General features: G+C 41.8%; 1 protein-coding gene across 1 annotated transcript in view; it reads right to left on the bottom strand.

The window, feature by feature from the left end:
* Window positions 1-371: 371 nt before the first annotated feature.
* LOC126456012 (ubiquitin-conjugating enzyme E2Q-like protein CG4502) overlaps window positions 372-23,694 on the bottom strand; it is a 650,936-nt gene continuing 627,613 nt past the window's right edge. The window contains exon 8 of the mRNA XM_050091767.1: window positions 372-4,627. The gene's annotated coding sequence lies outside the window, so the exon portion shown is untranslated. The remainder of the gene's footprint in view (window positions 4,628-23,694) is intronic.

The raw sequence follows: 23,694 nt of genomic DNA, 5'->3' as shown, positions 1-23,694 counted from the left end.
CATATGTCAACTGCACTGACACATTCAGAATTCTTTTCGCACGAAAGTGATGCTGGATACAAAAGCACTGAATTGCAATACTATTTTAGCCAGTAAGCAGCGATTGCATCAGCTGATGACCCGCTACACCACAGCTACAATGTAACGAGAGTGTCCACATATGCACACCGACTCTGTTCACGAAATGTGCATGTGGCACAACTGCTTACCAGACTGACTGCGCGGTTAACACAGTGGTTATGTATGACGATATCAGTCAAGCGACTTACACAGAGTTTGCTGACGGCGTAGAATCTGACGTAGGCTGTGTGAAAGGTAATACAGTATGAAAAAACTAGAAGTCACTCGAATAAAATATTTTATGTCTTTTTTATTAGAATTAAGTCTACCAACAGTCTTATAACAATTCGTATTCATTAAAATAAAATGTAGGATTTATTTAATACTTATCTTTAGCAAATCACATATTTTTCACTGTACCATCAATGACAAGATAATATGTTATCTAAAACACAACATTACATCACAATAAGTATCATCACACCAGTCAACGAGCATATCTAATTTGAACTATTTTCTCAGTCGCTCCCTTCCACGTAATGCAGCAGTGTATTAAATGAACAAGTAATCATTTAACAATTAAAATGTACATTCTAAAAGTGGAACATTGCATTCCCATGGTTTCATGAGTCGACAGAAATAAGCTTAACGACACAATGCACTAGACATCGAATATATTCACATCGTACAATGAAGCAGACACAATTATCGGTGCTAATGTTGAGCAATGTAGTCTATGTTTGACAGGTGGGTAATGAGATCTGGGAAGTACTATTTAGTGGTTGCGTGTCCTGTAGGGCCCTCAAAGTTGGTAATTTCTACGTCGTGCAAAGGAGAGGTGCTTTATTCAACAATAAACGACTTACTAAACAGCACAAAATTCTACAGATGACTGTAGATTGTCCATTGGGATATCTGAATTAACGGAACACACGAAGAATCTAAGAGCCTGTGATACACCACCTCAGCTTCTTAATAAAAGCAGATGAGCTAAAGTAATATTTTTTTCTTTTTTGTCACGTTGGCCTACATTATTATTTTGTTTGTGTGTTCGTTTTTTATCTTTTTTGGCAGCTGCTAAACTAATATACATTATACACAATTTTTCTGTAAATTACATAACGGTTGTTTCAATTGAATTATAGTGAGCACTGTCAGTACCACAAGACAATAGTCGTTGGGACGTTCAAACATTAAAAATTATTTACTGTTATTAGGAGTAATGATTAATTTTCATGTTCCATAGCAATCCAACTAAAATTTTCTTAAATCGGTAGATCGTACTGTCACCATACGACCTTGCTTTATTAGCCAATTTCGTCTTCACACCTGTAGACTGGAAATAAGACCACAATGTTACGAAAGTTCTCAATGTAGAGGATTGAAAAACAGTAGCATAGAAATCCAGAAATTGGATATTGTAGCGTTACCAATCAAAAAAGTTTTGTTTTTAAGATGAAGATGATGCTATAGATACAAGCTACAGTTTCACAGCTTGCATTAAATTTTGTAGTGCTATACTGAAAATCAACCTGAAACCTTTACAGGTGATGAATTTATGGCTATAGAGTTGGAAGTAAAGAAGACACCAGCATCGGAGAAACGAATGCGACTACCAATAAAGGCTGAGAGTCGTGGCACGGGGTTTAAGTTAATTTAAAAGTAATCACACATCCTAGGTTATAAGAAAAAATAGCAGCTGTTTTTTAGATTACTTCTATATTGAGAAGTGGCTAATCTGATAGTAGGCCCGGAACAGTAGGAACATAAGTGATCGGTATTCAAAACGAGGAGAAAAAAAAGAAAACATTTTTCTGAATCTAATGCGGCGCCTATTAAGTTTTTTACTATTTGCTGTAGACTTTGCAGTTGAGCATATCGATTGTCAGAAACATAACTGATACGATTCTCGCCCTACAACGAGCACAATTTGCTCTTGATACGTTAATTTCGTTAAGTCTTAATCACGTGTGATCTAATGGTTCTGTTATAAATAAATGTGGTCTCTCATAGAGAACAGTATTTTAGTGATGTGGATATTGAGGAGCATAGATGTACCAACAGGCATACGGATTAAATAGAGAAAAATTGATAGGATGACAGGATACTCATATGGAACGTGTTACGACGAAGTAAAGCAAGCGAGAGAGAGAGAGAGAGAGAGAGAGAGAGAGAGAGAGAGAGAGAGAGAGAGAGAGAAATAACTATATTTTAGCGTTTGATTTCTATTTTATATTATGATATGCTGAAATTCGCAAGTGAAATAAGAAAATAATTATTATAAATAAAGAATAGACAAAGATACGTTTCAATAGTTGTGTAGGGAAATAATGTTTCCAACTTCAGGTAAAAAATATCGCAGAATGTCCTATCATTTTAAAAGCTAATTAATGATGAATGTTTCCTTCTGTTGATGGGCGTTCTTTTTTTAAATAAAATGTTGAAGGCAGTTGGAGACGTCATTTCTGTGACAATGACACCAGTAAAAATATTTATGGACTGGATGGCATGAGACCAAACAGGTCATGTACTAACATATCAATTAGCTCCAGCAGCTATCTGTGCTACAGATGCATATCAAAAACATTTCCCAAATGTAGAATAGTGAAAAATTACAAAGTCTTTCACATTTTATGCTCAAAAGTAATACAATGCGCATATGGTATATGTTTTTGTGTGTAATATTTAAACTTTATTACTACAAAGCATCATATCCAATCTCTTAGCAAATACTTTACAATTACGACACTTACTATCCTTGCTACATTAATACTGAGGAAGTGAACCCGTATAGAAATTATGCTGTGTAAGATTCAATCAGAAATGTAAAGTTCTCTTTGGGGAAAGTACAGTATCCAATGGCCGTTTTGGTGTTCATGGAAATTCGGCGTGGGACATTATCGACGGAGGTTTAGTTTATCTCGGTGGAAGGCAGGGAGAATGGTGAACCGCAGCTTGAGACCTCCACGGTTTCAGTATAACTTACGAGTGGACGGCCTTCGCAAATTTATTTTCTTTGACGGATACGGGACGGATCTAAGGGAGGAAGCCTAATGGGACTCGCAAATTCTCAACCGAATTTACCGTATGTCGAGATGCTTGAAATTTCTGGTTTCACATTGCACGTCAGTTCGTTCTTAATTACATTACTAGTGAAAATGATTTATAGGATGATTATTGGGAATGGATTACTACCACAATACTATTGCACGGGCTTAATTGTACGTCACACATTTCAAGGGGATGGAATGATATTTAGCTGCTACTATTTTTCTTCATTCTGAACTCTCGCCCTTGTAGTTTTGTATCTGGACTTAACTGATCTCTTTATAGTCAGTTTTTATTTTGGTTTGGTACTAGAGGCGTGGCAACGTATGAGAACCGAAACACACGAACATAAAAAAAAAGAACTGACCAAGCTTTAGACCGAAGAATGTTACTATTTCTACGTGTAGAGACATCCCGAAAGTGTATTTTTAGTCTTACGTCAGTAAGTTTTCGAGCAAATATTAATAAACATTAATTTCCGCATATCTCTCGGTTTGTAATACTAATAAATTCTATTCCATGTCATTTTTTTAAATAACAGTTTGTAGTTTATGTGTCAGTAATATATATACGGTATGAATGTAAATCTTGATAATGTTTGCAGAACCAATTAGATAGATTGAAACGGCAGCAGTGGTGTTCGTAAGAGAAACTTGGAGTCATTAAAATGACATTTTTTGCTGTGCATTATGTGTTTAGAGATTTACCGCAATGTTTTTCTATTGTCATTTGCGGCAGTATAGTTTAGGAAGATCTCGTGTAATTGACCGTAAAGTCCACCGTAACTTATCTGGATGGTAAAATGTTAATCTTTGTTATGAGGTACAAGTAGACATGTCATTTCAATAAGAGTAAACGTCACACTATAACAAGCATTCGTCAGAAGCACAATTATCCACATGTCATACGAAGCATCACAGGTAATTTATGTCTGATAAACATAGGTTATTAAATTTAGTAGTATGTCGGCACCTTCGGATTTAAGTTTTTCCTTGGTATCTTCGTAGACACTTTTAGTACACAGCCAGTCCAGACTGCAAAGAGAGAAGCTGTTACAGCTTCCAAACGATTAAAGCGGACATCAAAGCACTGGGATCAAACACGACGAGGTTATCTCGGGGGTGGAGTCTTTCGAGGTACACTATACGTGTAAAGTTTACTTGTAGCTAGCCACTTGTAGAGGGCGGTCACGTACTCGGGTTTGAATATGCTGACGTTCTATTTCTTTTGGGTTGGGTGAACTATAAACACTAGTCCTAGAGCAGGAGAAAATGTCTCTTAATAAAGCTACAGGTAGCTATGAACTAACAGCTTGATCTAGAGTCTAGAAAGTGGAAAGTTAGAGTGACGATGAGATGTTTTGAGGATAGAGGCTCGTCGAGAAGGGGGCTGCGTGGAGGAGAGCGCCGGCTGTCCACTCCGCAGTGGCGGGAGGCGCAGCTCAACACTGCGGGGGCGGCGGAGGCGGCGGAGGCGGTGGCGGCGGCGGCGAGGGCGGTAGCAGCGGCGGCAGCACCACCTGCAACACACGGCCGCCGGCACGGTTGTAGCGAGGTAGCAAAACAACACTCAAGGGGCAGTGACAAGTTTCTACTCTTTACTCAATCTTTTCTCTCTAGCTCATATGTGCCCTTTATAAACTATGCAGAGGGACATTAGAGCTGAAATAGCTTGAATAAAATAGCTTTTTGAGTGATATGTATCAGTAGCGGTGGAGGGTGTTTCTGCCTAGTGCATAGCAGCCCACGTGCCTACGCCACAAATTCCTCGAACATCACCGAGCGAGGTGGAGCAGAGGTTAGCACACTGGACTTGCACGTGGGAGGACGACGGTTCAATCCAGCGTCCGGCCATCCTGATTTAGGTTTAACGTGATTTCCCTAAATCGCTTCAGGCAAATGCCGGGATGGTTCCTTTGACAGGGCCCGGTCGACTTGCTTCCCATCCTCCCTAGTCCGATGAGACCGATGACCTCGCTGTTTGGTCTCTTCCCTAAAATCAACGCAAGTCTCGAACATCTTCATAACTTCTGTTCGTGCAGCAAACTCAATGGTCGCAACCCAGTTGCTTCCTAATCCTAAGCAATTCATGGCACTGCCGCACTTACACTGCTGACACAACCCACACGCTTCCTCCATTCCCACACCCTCTGTAGCCTATCCCAAGCTATCTTCCTGACTCAGAAATCCGCCCTGGAATCTACTTATCATACCAGCAATAAGCCCCACTTCCCGTCTCTTTCCTTAGATGAAAGCTGTGTTTGCTCTCCCATTATTACATCCCACTTCCAGATCAGGAGCCCACCACTCTCAAGACAAAGCGACCCATCGCCATCGCCATCATCGTTGTCGTCGTCGTCGTCATCGTAGTTGTTATCATTATCGCCAACACCGCCTTAGCACCAACCATACCATCATAATCTATTTTGCAATATATCATCAAAAGAATTAATTTTGTTCTATTTTAATGTTATCATTTGAATACTTTAGCTGCAGAAAAAATTGTCTGCCTGCTTAGCTAAGTTGTAACGTGTTTACCTAACGTTCAGCGGGTCTGGTTTCGATTCCCGCCGGGTCGGTGATTTTCTCCTGCCGTCGACTGGGTGTTGTGTTGTTCGTATCATCATCATCATCATCATCATCACCGACACGCAGGTCGCTCAGTGTGGCGTCACCTGAAATAAGACTTGCAACTTGGCGGCCGAATTTCCCCTGGATGGGGCCTCCCGGCCAACAACGCCATACGACCATTTTATTTGTAGAAAAACTGTGTACATATCAGATGTAATGGGCGAGGAAGGTGTACTGAACAACATTACATTAGTGTTTACGTCATTTGCGGACCAATAATCATGACCATTACAAATCCTATGTTTTTAGGTTGTTTAGTACCTCCAAGTACATGTGACAAGGGCAAGTATTAACGCTTATTTTCCCTTGGGCAGCAGGTCAGGTGTCGACGCGTGGACGCAAAATGGTTAGTTTATACAGATAGGCGTAGTTCACTTAGGCGTGCAGAAAACATCAGGTCGAAAAGATTGTGTCGTGTTTGTGGGAAGACTGTTCGACGCAGACGAGAAACAACCAAACCTCTCATGTATGTGCATATTAACGAACCACATACAAAAATACTTGCAGTTACACCCGTTAACCCTGTATAGGATGATTTCGGTAGATGGTGACAAACTGCAGGAAACGACCCCGAGGAGATAAGGAGCAAGAAAGGTCATATGGACGGAAATGTTGCACAAGTGGAGTACACGCGCTTGACGGTGAAATAAAAGATCTATGACAGTATAGGTTTCAATGACTGGAAGCACATACGAGAACACACAAGGCAAATGAGAATGCACTGTCTGTACTAGCGATTTAGCTACACATGCAAAATGACTGTAATGTTGTCCATGACGACAGTGCGCTCACCTACCAGTAAGGGGGCATCCGATCCATTGCTGTTACCGACTCACCATGGTGTGGACGCATGTCGTGTAGTGCAGTGCTGAGAGACGATGAACCAGTATACCAAACAGGAACAGTCCTTCATGGTCATTACATAAAAGTAAAGTTCCGCGTCCTGGTCCCAGACTGGCCAATCGAGTCCAACCGACCGCCATGCCATCCTCTGCCAATGGCGTCATTGGATGCAGTATGGAGGGGCAAATGGTCAGCCTAACGCTCTCGCGGTCGATGTCGAGTTTCTTGATCCTGTAACCGCTACTATTCGGTCAAGTACCTGCTTAGTTGGGTTCACGAGGCTGAGTGCACCATCTTCCAGCGCTCCAACCCAGGTAAAACTCCTGGCGATACCGGGAATTCAACGTGGATTCTCCGCATGGCATTCAGCCACAGTGACCACTCAGCTACGCAGGCAGACATGATCTTCACATATGGGTATAGAAATGAGAATAAGAGGGCGGCAAGACGAGTATACCGAGAAAAGTATACCTGCCGGCAGCAACTGCACCATAACCTATTTGCAACAGTGTTCCGTCGCTTGTGTGAGACAGGCTCACTTGCGGGACTGTGTAACGATCAAAGGCATGTGTACCCGGTATGTAGACAAGCCTTGCAGAAAAAGGTGTTTAACAGTGTACAATGTGGCCCTGGAACCAGCATCAGGCAAGTGGTCCGGTACCGTGGGATAATCTAGACGATTATGTGGAACACTTTCCAAGGCGACAGTTACAATGCATGCAGGCCTTGTTACCCACGGACTTGCATCTGTGGCGACGGTTTCTTCGATAGTTTTCCGCACAGGCCATCATAGGGCTAGCATTTATATCATGCATCTTATTCACAGATGAAGCTTCTTTTGCGCAGTGCAACGTCTTTAAACTTCACGACATCCACCTGTGGACTACAGAGCATCCCCATGATGCAGTGGCGGCGAACCATCGGTACCGGTTCAATCTGAAAGTGTGGCCAGTTGTTATTGGTGACCGCCTAGTGGGGCCAGACATCCTTCAACAACGCCTCACAGGCGAGAACCTTCAACATCGCAGCGCGTCAGCAGTCGTTGGTTAATATATTAAAAAACTAAAAACCCACCTTGATTGCGAAAAAAAAGCACCTAGTGTTAAGTGTTAACCCAGGTTTCGGCGTAGATAACTACACCTTCTTCAGAACAACAATAAAACCCACAAGTGCCTAAGAAGACCTTTGTCAATGATTAAAAGAACACCATAGCTATACATTTATAAACGAAAAAGAAAAGGAAAACACAAACAGTACATATGTACAAAGTCAGAACCACTACTTAACTTAATGGAGTACGCTCCACCTCACACCGGCCTATGTTCGATGGGCCATGACCAGCCATAAACTGCAGCTACAAACGGTCGCTCACTTACAAGCCTGACCCGCTGTCTATGCACATGCGCAAGACAAGGGAAGTTACTTGAATGCGCATGCGCATACGAATACGAGAAAGTTTATACATGGGTCGGGGCTAAATAGCCCATATATTCCCAACCGTGGATCAACGTATATCAAAAAATGAAATGGATAGAACAAGAGACGAGCTAAAAAGGAGATGAAACCTAAAAATAACTGCACGCGGTTGCTCATGCAAGTAAAGAAACTTATATATGAAGCTACCTATGACAACAGGAGGAACTCTTAAAAACTATACCTAAAGCCAGTAGTTAGCCTGGGGAGGGGGGTTAAGGGGACGTCTTCTAAAGACGTCGTGGTAATAAAGAAATAAAGATATAGGGATAAAACGTGAGGTGTTCAACGGGCTAAAATCACCTTCATCGTAAAAGGAAAATGAGGATAAAAAGAAAGAAGATGAACAGCTTGACCAACCGCGCTCGTCAATCAGCGCGCGCGCGCCAGATCATCAGATTTACAAGTAAGAAGAACAAAGTGAAGGCGCGAAACCTTAAAAAAATTTTCTATTTCTTAGTAGGAGTTGGTCATTGAGGATATTGTCTTTAACATGTTGCAGATGCTTAAAGATCTGTATTTCTTCCAAAACATCCAGTTTTAAGCCCTTAACCTCGGCATGAAGTAACTCGATATTAACTGGGGGGCTCGGCGCATGAGCCGTTTGCACAAGGTGTTCCGCATAAGTAGAGCCCCTAGTACCGTCACCGCTTCTAGTAGGAATATGCTCTTTATACCTGAGACCCAGAGCTCGCCCCGTTTGCCCGATGTAAAATTTTGGACAATCCCCGCATGTAATTTTATATACTCCTGATAGGGAAAGTTTATCGTTCTTGCTCTGCAAGGAGTGAATTGAATTCCTATGTAAACTATTATTAGTAGAATAGGCGACTCTGAAATTATGGGCTCTGAGTAAAAGCCCCAGTTTGTAACTTATATTACCTATGTAAGGGATAGATATCGTTGCCACCTGTTTGTCATCTAACGCATCCCCTAGGGTGGAAGACGTAATATTATTTTTATTTATTTTCTTGTTATAAATCTGTCTTACCAACTGAGGCCTATAGCCATTATTTATAGTAATATTCTTAAGTGTGATCAGTTCAGTTTCTACGGCATCTGGTGCAAGAAGGATAGCTGTAACTCGATGAATATTAGAATGAAAAAAGGCCATCTTATGGCCGTCCGGATGGGCCAAATCGGCAGGTATAACATTGTCGGAAAACGTGTTTTTCCGAAAAATATTAAATTCAATGTGGTTGTCAGCCACAGCCCCGACCAACGTATAAACTTCCTCGTATTCGTATGTGCACGTGCATTCAAGTGACTTCCCTTGTCTTGCGCATGTGCATAGATAGCGGGTCAGGCTTGTAAGTGAGCGACCGTTTGTAGCTGCAGTTTATGGCGGGTCATGGCCCATCGAACATAGGCCGGTGTGAGGTGGAGCGTACACCATTAAGGTAAGTAGTGGTTTTGACTTTGTACATACGTACTGTTTGTGTTTTCCTTTTCTTTTTCGTTTATAAATGTATAGCTATGGTGTTCTTTTAATCATTGACAAAGGTCTTCTTAGGCACTTGTGGGTTTTATTGTTGTTCTGAAGAAGGTGTAGTTATCTACGCCGAAACCTGAGTTAACACTTAACACTAGGTGCTTTTTTCGCATCGAGGCGGGTTTTTAGTTTTTTAATACCTCACAGGCGAGGCGGTTCATGCTTCCTCTGTCGCCCTGGAGCGTCAATGTGTCAGGGAACAATGAGCGTTTGAATTTAAGCAATAATGTGTGTCTTACCCATTTATTTTCTGGGAAAAGTTTTGTTTATACTGAATTACAATGACGATGACCAACCGAGCATACGAGTACGCGATTATGCTTACGTCTTGGAGCATCATGAAAGTCGCGCTCTACGGCGCGGTAGTTAACTGCCGTTGGAAAGTCGCACTGGACGAACGCCACTCCTGTTGATAAGATCTTCCACGAATATCTTCGTCGATCATGACGATGGCGGATGTTCCGAACAACAGTTCTCCACTTGAGGAGATGCAGAGAAAACAACCGTATCTTATCTTCAGCACACTTTGTGTCAACTCATCACACACGCCTAGGAATAAGGAAGATCTTTGACGGTGCTACGCGGCGCCAGTCGGAAATCTGCAAGACACCGTCTCTCGGCAAAGGACTATCCGTGGTCCCCTAAAACCAGGAGTTCGTGACAATCAACCGCAAGTTTGTGTCGAAGCTCTGAGACAGTACCTCAGAAACCCAGGAGGCCTCACTGAGGTGATGCCTTTTCGTAGTAGAGAGCTTACTACACGTTGTATTCGATTCACATAGGATCTGTTAGTTAGGTAAAGGATTTTACCTATATTTAACGTTACAAGTAAGTCTGTGGATATAGTGGACAAGATATTTAGTTAGTAAATGCAGAAATCTTTATTATTAAATAAATTTTTTTGTGTCATTACCGGCATTAAGAGGCAAAGTTCATCATCGCGTAGTGTGCATTCTTAGCAACAGAACTGAAGTACTCTTGTGTGTCTCATCTTTTATTCTCTTGTGACACAGCGTTGCAGAGTGTTTGTTCAGTTGTGTAGTACCGCTGCAAACTAGTAATTTATTTTGGCTACAAATCCTGTGACATAAGACGTGACAAAAGTGTAATTATCACTTTTTGTTACAAGCAAACTTAGTTGTATTTCTATAGCTGACCCCAATAACAAAATTTTAGCATCTGAAGTAATAGCAGTCGAGGAATAAAGTCAGTTGTTTCTCACACACGGAGTATGTTTCATTGATCAGCGTTTGTTTCAGAAGGTTGTATAATTCAAATTAACTTATTCAGCTGAACCAAAAACTTCATATTATTCCTTGAAATAGCATCTGAGAAGGAATAAAATCATTGTGTAGAAAAACTGATAGGAGCTCTGGTCAAAAGATTCAAGACAATTATGAGGATATAATCAGATGAAAACAGAACAAACCATGACCTATTTTGCAGACCAGATGATAATTTGCACCTCCTGGACTCCAGACATGGAAGTAAATTCAATTACATCAATTAACGGTAATTGCTCACAATAAAGACCAAATTTTCTGATCTTAATAATAGGAGGCTGAAGCGAAAAGCTGTCTGCCTGATACTGACAATGAGATGGAATTTTATTTTCTAATGTCGTTCAGTGTTATTCAGTCTGTATTTTGAGCAAGCAGTAAAAGAAACAAAAGAAAAATTTGGAGTAGGAATTAAAATCCAGGGGTAAGAAATAAAAGCCGGCCGGGGTGGCCGAGCGGTTTTAAGCGCTACAGTCTGGAACCGCACGACCGCTACGACCGAAGGTTCGAATCCTGCCTCGGGCATGGATGTGTGTGATGTCCTTAGGTTAGTTAGGTTTAATTAGTTCTAAGTTCTAGTGGACTGATGACCTCAGCATTTAAGTCCCATAATGCTCAGTGCCATTAAGAAATAAAAACCTTGAGGTTTGCCGATGACGTTGTAATTCTGTCAGAGACAGCAAAGGACTTGGAAGAACAGCTGAACGGAATGGACAGTGTCCCTAAAGGATGATATAAGACAAACATAAACCAAAATAAAACGAAGATAATGGAATGTAGTCGAATTAAGCCGGGTGATGCTGAGGGAATTGAATTAGGAAATGAGACACTTAAATTAGTAGATGAGTTTTGCTATTTGGGCATCAAAATAACTGATGATGGTCGAAGTAGAGAGGACATAAAATGTAGACTGGCGATGGGAAGGAGAGCGTTCCTGAAGAAGAGAAATTTGTTAACATCCAGTATAGATTTAAGTGTCAGTAAGTCTTTCCTGAAAGTGTTTGTAGGGAGCGTAACCATGTATGGAAGTGAAACATGGACGATAAACAATTTAGACAAGAAGAGAATAGAAGCTTTTGACATGTGGTGGTACAGAAGAATGCTGATGTTTAGTTGCGTAGATCACGTAACTAATAGGCAGATACTGAACAGAATTGGGGAGAAGAGGAATTTGTGGCACAACTTGACTAGAAGAAGCGATGGGTTGGTAGGACACGTTTTGAGGCATCAAGAGGTCACCAATTTAGTATTGGAGGGATGCGTGGAGAGTAAAAACTGTAGAGGAAGGCTAAGAGATGAATTCACTAAGCAGATTCAGAAGGATGTAGATTGCAGTAGTTACTCGGAGATGAAGAGGCTTGCACAGGATAGAGTAGCATGGAGAGCTGCATCAAACAAGTCTTCCGACTGAAGACCACAACAACAACAACAACAACCATGTTACTATTCTGCACGATGACGTAAGTCAAGTGTCAATGTGATCCAAGAATTGGTTGGCTCATACAACTGTTGTAAAGCAATTGCTTCGCGTGTCTTTCGTTCAAATCGATATAATACTGTCCAGTATTGTAATAATTGTTTTTTGTTTTAGGTGCTTTATCAACAAGCGAAATTCATTCATAGTTGGTGAAGGTTTGTGAGAAGATTTTTCCTTAATTTTCAACAATTTAGAAATAGTCAGCAAAATTCATACATGACCATACATGCCTTGAAGTAGATCCACGTGAGGGACATTCAGAAACAGCAGCCACAGAATGAAGCAACGAGAAAGTCCACTATCGTAAATGGGTGATGGGCGATTACACATAGTATATGGAACACCTAACGTTAGAGACGTATCAGAAGAAATTGGCTATGTGTAGAAGGTGCTTTTAAATTAAATGTCTGATTGGCTGTATTAATGGGGCTCTGCGTATCTGACACAATTAAATCGTTAGCACCAAAACAATAATAAAGGAATTCATTTCACTGTGAAATTAAACAAGGACCTCAATCAACTCAGTTTATTACATGTAAAAGAAGTGAAAAATAATTGATAATAATAACCTAATGCCGTGGTAAACCTGGACAAGGGATCTGGAATGTGATTCAAATGAACGCACATATAGATAAACATCTAGGCCTGCATTCGCTGAAATTGTTCCGTGATTACCGAAGGTTAATGGAAAAGGGTAAAAAGACTACGGAGGGGTACGTGTTTGCATCTACGGCCAAAGTTGACACCATATTGAACATCTAACTGCAAACAAGTCTTCAGAATAAAGATTGAAATTACTGAATGTCGTTGAAGGCGACTCGACTTTAGCAACAGTTTGCCTCGTTGTTGTGGCTGATCTCATCATACTCACGATCTGCATGTGGCGGCTGAAGCGACTGCAAAATCAGTCGCTGACTCTGGACAAACAACTTGTGTCTGCAACTAAGTTCAGTCCAGCTGGATGAGAGTATTTAATCCAAGATGAGCCTAGAGAAGTCGTCTAGAAGTGAAATCTCTCCATCAAGACGCTGAAATCAGAAGACTGCCCGAGAGGGCGCCTGTCTGAGAAGTAAATTTCTGCAGTGCACTTCCTACAAGGATGACCCGGTTCTCTGTTTTTTGATAGTGTCACGTAATTTTGATTTGCTGAATGACAAACATTGCAAGTACCAGCCAGTAATAATTTGGTTGAAAAGACGCTGGTCCCCTTTCCTGACTCTCATTACAGTTGGTTAACCAGTTACAAAATTCTTTATATTTGGCGCTCCATACTGTGTCTTGCACTCTCTCTCTCTCTCTGTCTACATTCGAGAGCTGGCCAATCAGGGTGGACCTCTGTAAGCACTGCTGTATTTCTTACTTCCACTTCTAAATTACACACATCAAAGAAAGTTTTGCATCATCCCGGCTCCCAGAACTCCTGAAGATAGACGTTGACTGTGGATATTGTATCACAGACACAGTCCCTATGACTGTTCAGAGATGTCACTAAACCCGCCCAAGCCAGCCACGGTGGCCGTGCGGTTCTAGGCGCTGCACTCCGGAACCGCGGGACTGCTACGGTCGCAGGTTCGAATCCTGCCTCGGGGATGGATGTGTGTGATGTCCTTAGGTTAGTTAGGTTTAAGTAGTTCTAAGTTCTAGGGAACTGATGACCTAAGATGTTAAGTCCCTTAGTGCTCAGAGCCATTTGAACCAAACCCGCCCAAAGATGTAAACAACCAAACATGAGCAGCGCCTATTAGACGGAGGGGGTCCGACAGCCGATCAGTTCCAGTCATTTCACGAGGAAGGAGGTGTACGGCTCGTATTGTCTGTAGTTCAACCATGCCTAGATGGTCAATACCGTGGTTCGATCACGTCCGCATTGTTATACTTTGCCAGGGAGGGCTCTCAACAAGGGAAGTGTCCAGGCGTCTCGGAGTGAACCAAAGCGATGTTGTTCGGACATGGAGGAGATACAGAGAGACAAGATCTGCCGTTGACATGCCTCGCTCAGGCCGCCCAAGGGCTACTACTGCAGTGGATGACCGCTACCTACGGATTATGGCTCGGAGGAACAGTGACAGCAACGCCACCATGTTGAATAATGCTTTCCATGCAGCCACAGGATGTCGTATTACGACTCAAATTGTGCGCAATAGGCTGAATGATGCGCAACTTCACTCCCGATGTCCATGACGAGGTCCATCTTTGCAGTCACGACACCATGCAGCCTGGTACAGATGGGCCCAACAACATGCCGAATGGATCGCTCAGGATTGACATCACGTTCTCATCACCTTCAACCAGACGTGTTTGGAGGAAACCCGGTCAGGCAGAACGCCTTAGACATACTGTCCAGCAAGTGCAGCAAGGTGGAGGTTCCCTTCTGTTTTGGGTTGTCATTACGCGGAGCCGACGTACGCTGCTGGTGGTCATGGAAGGCGCCGTAACGCCTGTACGATACGTGAATGCCATCCTCCGACCGATAGTGCAACCATATCGGCACCATATTGGCGAGGCTCTCGTCTTCATGGATGACAATTCGCACCCCCATCGTGCACGTCTTGTGAATGACTTCCTTCAGGATTACGAGGTGCATCGCTCAACTAGAGTGTGCAGCATGTTCTCCAGACGTGAACCCTGTCGAATATGCCTGGGATAGATTGAAAAGAGCAGTTTATGGACCACGTGACCCACCAACCACTCTAAGAGATCTACGCCGAATCGCCATCGAGGAGTGGGAAAAACTGGATTAACAGGACCTTGATGAACGTGTGGATAGTATGCCACGAGGAAGACAGGCATGCATCAATGCAAGAGGACGTGCTACTGGGTATTAGAGGTACCGGTGTATACAGCAATCGTGATGCACCTGTATGGTGGTACAACATGCAATGTGTGGTTTTCATTAGCAACAAAAAGGGCGGAAATGGTGTTTATGTTGATCTCTATTCCAGTTTTCTGTACAGGTTCCGGAGCTCTCGGAACAGAGGTGATGCAAAACTTTTTTGATGTGTGTATTTAGGTTAACCAAGGGTAGCTGTTTTTACATTTCATTACACGTTCTGACTTGCAGGACCTGTAGGCAGTGTCGGCGTCTCACGGTTTTTAAAGAAGCCCTAGACTTTTCTATCCCATTCCACTTTCTATGGGGTATTTCGACGAGCGCGGGTATTTCGACGAGTTCTGACTGCCTGCAGTTTAGTCCGCAGTAGCCAGTCTTCCAGGGCTCTGTCGAACCAGAGCCCCCGACCACACAGAGGTCACTAAAAGCAGTCTTCTTTGTTCCCTCCCAGCTTTGGTGTGTCCGTCGCCAAGGCAGCTTATTTTAAAGCACTATTCAGCCTCACCCCCTGGCACGGTGCCTTCGACGTGTGTGTGTGTGTTTGTGTTTGTGTGTATGTGTGTGTGTGCGTGTGTGTGTGTGTGTGTGTGTGTGTGTGTGCGGACTTTCCTCGTTGCTGGGTCTGTTCCCTCCTGGTATTTAAGATCTATGGCTCATACCCTCGCCTGCAGCCAAGAACAACGTGTTTTCATAGAGGCGTCTTATTCAGGTGCACGTGCAATTCAGTAAAGAAAATTGTAATCTGTGCTTTCAAATACTGACAATCACTGGTACTGATTCATTTTTCATTTACTGATAGAGATTAATTTATTCCGATTTGATATAAATTTTTCGCAATGGTTTTATGTCAATTACAGGACAGTTTGGGAAAAACGGTAGTATAACCATATGAAGAATTAACTGAGAGAAGACGTTGCATTCGATTGATGTCCCATTTATTGCTGTCTAATAGTAAATTTCTTAGAAGTGTTTGAACAGTTAAAAAATACACTCTGTTTCTGTGTCATCTTGTGGCCTACCACTACAGGATGTATTACTCCCAGAGATCAAAGTACATTTGAAAATTAATCTAGAAATTAACAAGGAGGTGATACTTCTCTCCCTTTTTGTATCATTGTCATTGACCGTCTAGAAAATATTGCCCTGTTTGTAGAATCGTGTGTTCAACTTCATTTTTCGCCATTTAATCTCTCCATTTCTAGGTATTTATTGTTATACTATTCTGTTTCGTTGTTGTTTCTCGTTTGTATTAGAATAATTGTCACTGATGTCATTTCTTCACCTTCCACCAATCGTCTTCCCATTTCAAGAAGACACATGTGATCCATAGCGCAGGTAGGGAAATATTATAAATTCATGTGATCAGGAACTAAGGTGAAACTGAGCTATTAGAAAAATACGAAAATTCGGAATTTTTATAGTGTATGTTCTCTTTCCTCTCCTGAGAAAAAGCTCCTAATATCTGAGAAATACAAGTTTCACTATGACAATTGTGATAGGGATGTGAAGTACTACCATACATTTCTACGCAGTGTAGAATAGATGCTCTACTGTGCCTAAGCTTCTCACAGCAGTCAGGAAAATCATTCAAAGGCGAGAATTCTCCTGAATCGTGTATGCCGTCATCAAAGCCTCAATGTAAACAAGACACAGTCGAGAAACCGCGTAACAATCGCGACCTCTTAACTAAACAAGGGGGCCGTGTGTCGTGACGAGAAAACGCATTTGAGCAATTGGAAGCATAGTACTAACGTTAACAAACTAGTTATCCATCAACAACCGATACCATGGTAAAACGAATCAGACTTGGACTGTTATTGTTTCAGAAGTATTAATATACCCGAAAAGGAGTAGTGTTGAAATATATTTACGTAGTTTGAATTCACCAAGTCAGTCGCAGAATGTCGGTATAACTGCACCATCACGTTTTTAGATGGTGCGTAGTAATCCGCAATAGCCACGTCACAATGCACATTGGACTAGGCGCCGCGTTGCTGTCACGCGCATTCTTCTCAGCAGAGGGCAGAATGTAAATCGTAATTTGCCTCAGAGCTGGATAGGATGCGGAGAACAGGCAGAAGACGCACTAACGCAGAGGCCGAATGGAACCCCTGAATTAAACGCGTCGAGTGGGACTTGTTGCGGCAGTGTCCATATTTCTCCTCCATCTTCCGTTTGTATCCTTTGGCTCCGACATTACAAGTTATATGACGTGGTTAAGATGAAAGGACTTTTCGAATAGACTTCAGTCGCACAACTATAGGCGAACGTACCAAATATTTGTGAAATATAGTACTACAAAAATGTAAAGCTTTCCCAAAACTTTTATGGAACGTGTTGGGCCCGCAACCCACTACTGCTTTGTTATATATGGGACATGTTTCCCACGATGCAGTTACATAGTAAATATGTTTACTTGCATATTCATTTTAGTCGTTTACTGCTCCACAAGTTATTTACCAACGCCTTGCCAGAGCATTATTGTCTCATCGACAGGGAAAGATAAGATATTCCCTCTTGAAAATTGGCACATTTATCCAAGTCCATACGTTTCCTACAAAGTGTCAAATCAAGGCACTGCATAGAATGCGTAGACGATACGCAGAATACCTATAACTTTTTGTCAAGGTATTTAAGTTCATTTTAATTTAATACTTGTCCTAGGAACTGTATAAAATGCCTAGGTATTTTATGAAATGGACACAGGCTAAGTATGAAATTTCAGTGAAATAACATGTTGAAACTAGAAATTTATATGTTTAATGAAAGTCAAATTGTCTCATATGACAGATGGGCTCGGCTCGGATTCAGTAGCTAGATGCTAGTAGTTTCGGCTGTGGCCGAAAGGTGTCAGCATACTACGGGCTATGAAATTATCAGTAGTTAAAACTGTGCGCTTGGGGAAAAACCTGTATTTATTGCGACGTTGATTAATTATTGCTAATTTGTTTGATTATTGGTGTGAATGTGAAGTATTAAATAAATGAATATAGTTATTTCTATTAACTAAGTATACGTCAGCGTACGAACTGCATACTGAGGGGAAATTGTGAAGTGCAGCTGTCCAGTTAATGGGACTGAGAAAACATGATACATTTTACGATAATTTTATTATTTGAAGAAGGACTTACTTTGATGTTTATGGATTTTAGAAATTTGTTCCTTCGATAAATTGTTCATAAAAGCTATTAAATTCTGACTGATCAAAAGTAAAAGAAGCGGGGTTGCACTGTTTAATACTAAATATTAGATTGGTTATGATGTACAGGGTGATTCAAAAAGAATACCACAACTTTAAAAATGTGTATTTAATGAAAGAAACATAATATAACCTTCTGTTATACATCATTACAAAGAGTGTTTAAAAAGGTTTTTTTTCACTCAAAAACAAGTTCAGAGATGTTCAATATGGCCCCCTCCAGACACTCGAGCAATATCAACCCGATACTCCAACTCGTTCCACACTCTCTGGAGATGTTAGAGAATTGGCTGTTCCCTCAGCTCGAACAAGAAGCACAACAATTCATATTTCAGCAGGATGGAGCGCCACCACATTGGCACTTATCTGTCCGTAACTACCTGAACGTCAACTACCCGAGGCGATGGATCGGCCGCCAGGCAGCCCGTGACAGAGCACTTCATCACTGGCCTCCAAGAAGCCCTGATCTTACCCCCTGCGATTTTTTCTTATGGGGGTATGTTAAGGATATGGTGTTTCGGCCACCTCTCCCACCCACCATTGATGATTTGAAACGAGAAATAACAGCAGCTATCCAAACTGTTACGCCTGATATGCTACAGAGAGTGTGGAACGAGTTGGAGTATCGGGTTGATATTGCTCGAGTGTCTGAAGGGGGCCATATTGAACATCTCTGAACTTGTTTTTGAGTGAAAAAAACCTTTTTAAATACTCTTTGTAATGATGTATAACAGAAGGTTATATTATGTTTCTTTCATTAAATACACATTTTTAAAGTTGTGGTATTCTCTTTGAATCACCCTGTATATCGGCCAATCAGTGGCCAGTACGTTTGCGCGTATTTTGTAGGCCAAGGGCAGTTCGGATCTTAGCCGTGATCATGTTTGGACGTGGATATAAGAACATCTGAAAGGATATGAAAATTTTATGAAATAATAGTTAAAACTTGACCGACCGCAAACTCAACAGTCGTAGCGGCAAACTGTAATATTTGTGCGAGCATTCTGTCGCAAACAATCTGCTTGTTAATCCTTTTGATAACGGACTTGATTAATTACCATAAGCTGGCTATTACGAGTGACTATAATTGCATGCGGGTGCTGAAACTGTAACTTATGATCAGCACTGGCTTGGCAATGTTTTAGTATCAAACAAGCTACAGTGTTTTGAAGTTTTTACTCGTAAACTATGTTTTAATTCCAGTATGAGATTTTCACTCTGCAGCGGGGTGTGCGCTGATACGAAACTTCCTGGCAGATTAAAACTGTGTGCTGGGCCGAGACTCGAACTCTGGACCTTTGCCTTTCGCGGGCAAGTGCTCTGCCCACTGAGCTACCCAAGCATGACTCACGCCCCGTCCTCACAGCTTTACTTCTGCCAGTGCCTTGTTTCCTACCTTCCAAACTTTACAGAAGCTCTCCTGCGAACCTTGCAGAATTAGCACTCCTGAAAGAAAGGATACTGCGGAGACATGGCTTAGACACAGCCGGGGGGATGTTTCCAGAATTAGACGAGGTACTGGCAGAAGTAAAGCTGTGAGACGGGGCGTGAGTCGTGCTTGGGTAGCTCAGTTGGTAGAGCACTTGCTCGCAAAAGGCAAAGGTCCCGAGTTCGAGTCTCGGTCCGGCACACAGTTTTAATCTGCCAGGAAGTTTCATATCAGCGCACACTCCGCTGCAGAGTGAAAATCTCATTCTGGAAACATCCCCCAGGCTGTGGCTAAGCCATGTCTCCGCAGTATCCTTTCTTTCAGGAGTGCTAGTTCTACAAGGTTCGTAGGAGAGCTTCTGTAAAGTTTGGAAGGTAGGAGACGATGTACTGGCAGAAGTAAAGCTGTGAGGACGGGGCTTGAGTCGTGCTTGGGTAGCTCAGTTGGTAGAGCACTTGCCAGTGAAAGGCAAAGGTCTCGAGTTCGAGTCTCGGTCCGGCACACAGTTTTAATCTGCCAGGAAGTTTCATATCAGCGCACACTCCGCTGCAGAGTGAAAAATCTCATTCTGGAAATCCTTATCTGCTCGCGGTAGATTTCTGAGTTGCAGTTGAGCTGAGAGATATTTCTCTGTCCATCAGACTTGCATGCTGTAGACTATGACCTTGTGTACAACTGCTTTATGATGCCTTCTTTGGTACCCAGTTGGTAAAAAACCATCATTTGTTACATCAAAAGCGACAGCCAAGATGTTGCGAGCGTTCCCACGACCTTTATCAGTTTCAAGAACAAGAGCACTAACCGTAGACCCTTTTTTCATAATACCGGAATGTTTTTTCTGTATTCACCTTTCTAAACGCCGGCCGAAGTGGCCGAGCGATTCGAGGCGCTACGATCTGGAACCGCGCGACCGCAACGGTCGCAGGTTCGAATCCTGCTTCGGGCATGGATGTGTGTGATGTCCTTAGGTTATTTAGGTTTAAGTAGTTTTAAGTTATAGGGGACTGATGATCACAGCAGTTAAGTCCCATAGTGCTCAGAGCCATTTTGAATCTTTCTAAACTTCCCTATAGCGATCGTTTTTTGAAAAACACTATTTGTTGAAGACTTACTCCTTGTTACTTGTAACTCTGTTAAAAAAGCTTCTGTTTCATTGCATTTGCACGGTAATCAACCACAACATTTTCACAATTATCGCTTGCAGATTCCATTTTAGCGAAAGTGATTTTCTGAAACAACTGAACTTCAACGGATCTAGACTGAAATGATTACAACAACAACGTATGTAACTCTTGTAGCTGTGACAATATTAAAATCATCTATCTTTCATATTTTGTCCCAAGCACAACCGATATTATTTTAAATGCTAGGAAAAGTATTAATCAGATGCGTTAGATACCGCGCCCAATGATTTTGGTATTCTACACAGTTTGCCGGTAACACAAACAAGAGTGAAAATAAACGAATGAAATACATATACAGAATACAGAGTACATAGGAATGGCAGAGGGCGTTCAAGTACTACATGCGCAGTCGAGGTTGACACTCGGCGCTGTAGCTGATGGGAGCAGGCGTAAAGGCATTTCCCATTTACAGTCGCTCCCATCAGCCACCGCGCCGAGTGTCAACTTTGTTCGCGCGATTAATACTCCGTTGACCATTACAAAGCCGACTGATTCTATATAGCTCAATTCTGTATAGTTTTGGCATTGTCAAACTGCACCGCCTTTCTTTTGTATGGTAGGAAGCTACGACACAATTTGGTGACAATGACCGCTAAGAAATTTTTCGGAGGTAGTACTTGATGCGAATGTTGTAGTATAACGAACTATTCAGTCATGTCATTATCGGTTTTTCTGGCAGCAACGATACATGGTAATTCGAATTCATGTTTTAATGTAATTAGGACTTTATGATAACGTAATGTTTGCATGTAAATACAAAAGGCATTGTTTTATTCTATTCTATGAGCGGCACAGTAAGAAATTGGCAGTGACTGCGCACTTCAAATCCGAGAGAGCAGTTAACGCCAACGGACGTATACGCCGTCAAGTCGGCGGCCAGAGGGATGAGGAAAATGCCAAGAGCGTCAAGTTCTTGCTACGCCAAATTTTTTTTAGCAAGGAATAAAGAAAAACATATAATTCGTGTTGTAAAATATTCAGTCTGTTCCGTGATCCCGAAATGCCAAGAGCTGTAATCTGATCATCTTGCCACCTGGGATTAGCCGAGCGGTCTAGGGCGCTGCAAAAAAAGGTTCAAATGGCTCTGAGCACTGTGGGACTTAACCTCTGAGGTCATCAGTCCTCTAGAACTTAGAACTACTTAAACCTAACCAACCTAAGGACATCACACACATCCATCCCGAGGCAGGATTCGAACCTGCGACCGTAGCTGTCGCGCGGTTCCAGACTGAAGCGCCTAGAACCGCTCGGCCACACAGGCCGGCCTAAGGCGCTGCAGTCATGGACTGTGCGGCTGGTCCCGGCGGAGGTTCGAGTCCTCCCTCCGGCATGTGTGTGTGTGTGTGTGTGTGTGTGTGTGTGTGTGTGTGTTTGTCCTTAGGATAATTTAGGTTAAGTAGTGTGTAAGCTTAGGGACTGATGACATAACAGTTAAGTCCCATAAGATTTCACACACTTTTTTTTATCATCTTGGGGTTGAAGCTCTTTTTTCCGTGTTTGCTTTAACAATAGGTATGTTTTTAGACAGGGTCCGCCTTTAGCAAAACACAAACATACTAGCTGTATTCTGGTTTACGTAGACAATAACAAGTTATGATGTGGCAAGACGGTCTATGCTTAGTATTGCAATGACACTTTCGTCTGTGTTAGAATTAATGTGAAGATTTTACTTTTCTGATTTATCTTGATTATTTTGAGAAGTGAATATTTGAAAAAGTGGATTCTAAGAAGAGTAATGCCATTTTAAGAACATACATATTAAAGACAAGATTCATATTGGCGCTAACGAACAAGTAAATGTTATATTTAACTGATAAAAACACACGCAAGTGGGCACTGTAACTTGATTGATCTTATTTGTGATACGATAGCGGATCAAAGTGACAACTGATACTGAAATATCTGTTATTCAGAACATTCTAAAAACTTCAGTGATTTGAGTGGTTAATTTCAAGGACAATTTGCCTTTAATTTGAAAAAGAGGGTATTATGTACCAGAGACTATATTATTCAATTGCACAGAGGAAGTTATAATCTTGGTGAAAACAAGTTACGCGTATTATTAGCCAAAATGGCAAATGTTTGAAATTATAGCCCCATCTATTTTATGTTAGTGAGGAATATTTTGCATCAAATATTCAGTGTTCATAAAGAAACTGACAATACGCTTAAGTCAGTTTTTTTAATTTATTTAGAAAACAAAGATATTGTGACTAACCGTGCAAAGAGCTTGTAAAAATACTGCAGTTAAGCATGGTCTCTGGGTTGAGACAGCAACGGAAAAATCAACGCAATCGCTTACGCTGATTAAATAACAGTATATGCTTGGTACCATATTGAAGTGAGACCACATTCGGACAACGAGAGCGGACAAGACCCTGTCTGTAATTGTTGAATTATCGTCGTATGCATGCATAATGCGATCTCCACTCGCGATCTGAATAGGTACGTTGTCTCAAATACGCACAGCTGGCTGAATAAGAAGCTCGGATCAAGAAGATTGTACCTTTGGAATGCATAAAACCATTTCTTTCCTGTCGACCGAAATTTTTTTCTAGCAGAGGAGCCACTACTTGGATAAGAAGCTATTGCGTTCTTCTCACTCATAATTCAACAGTTTTCCTCAATTTGATTCTAATAAATGTCACTGAATAATCTCATCTACTAATAATGTTGTGCGAAATTATGGGTATCTAGATGGAACGAGTAATGTTCGCGTGCTCCATTGGTGAGAATGTACGCTACATCT

This window comes from Schistocerca serialis, chromosome 2 (assembly GCF_023864345.2).
Source record: "Schistocerca serialis cubense isolate TAMUIC-IGC-003099 chromosome 2, iqSchSeri2.2, whole genome shotgun sequence".
NCBI classification, from domain to species: Eukaryota; Metazoa; Arthropoda; class Insecta; order Orthoptera; family Acrididae; genus Schistocerca; species Schistocerca serialis.
This window is presented reverse-complemented; position numbering and strand designations above follow the sequence as displayed.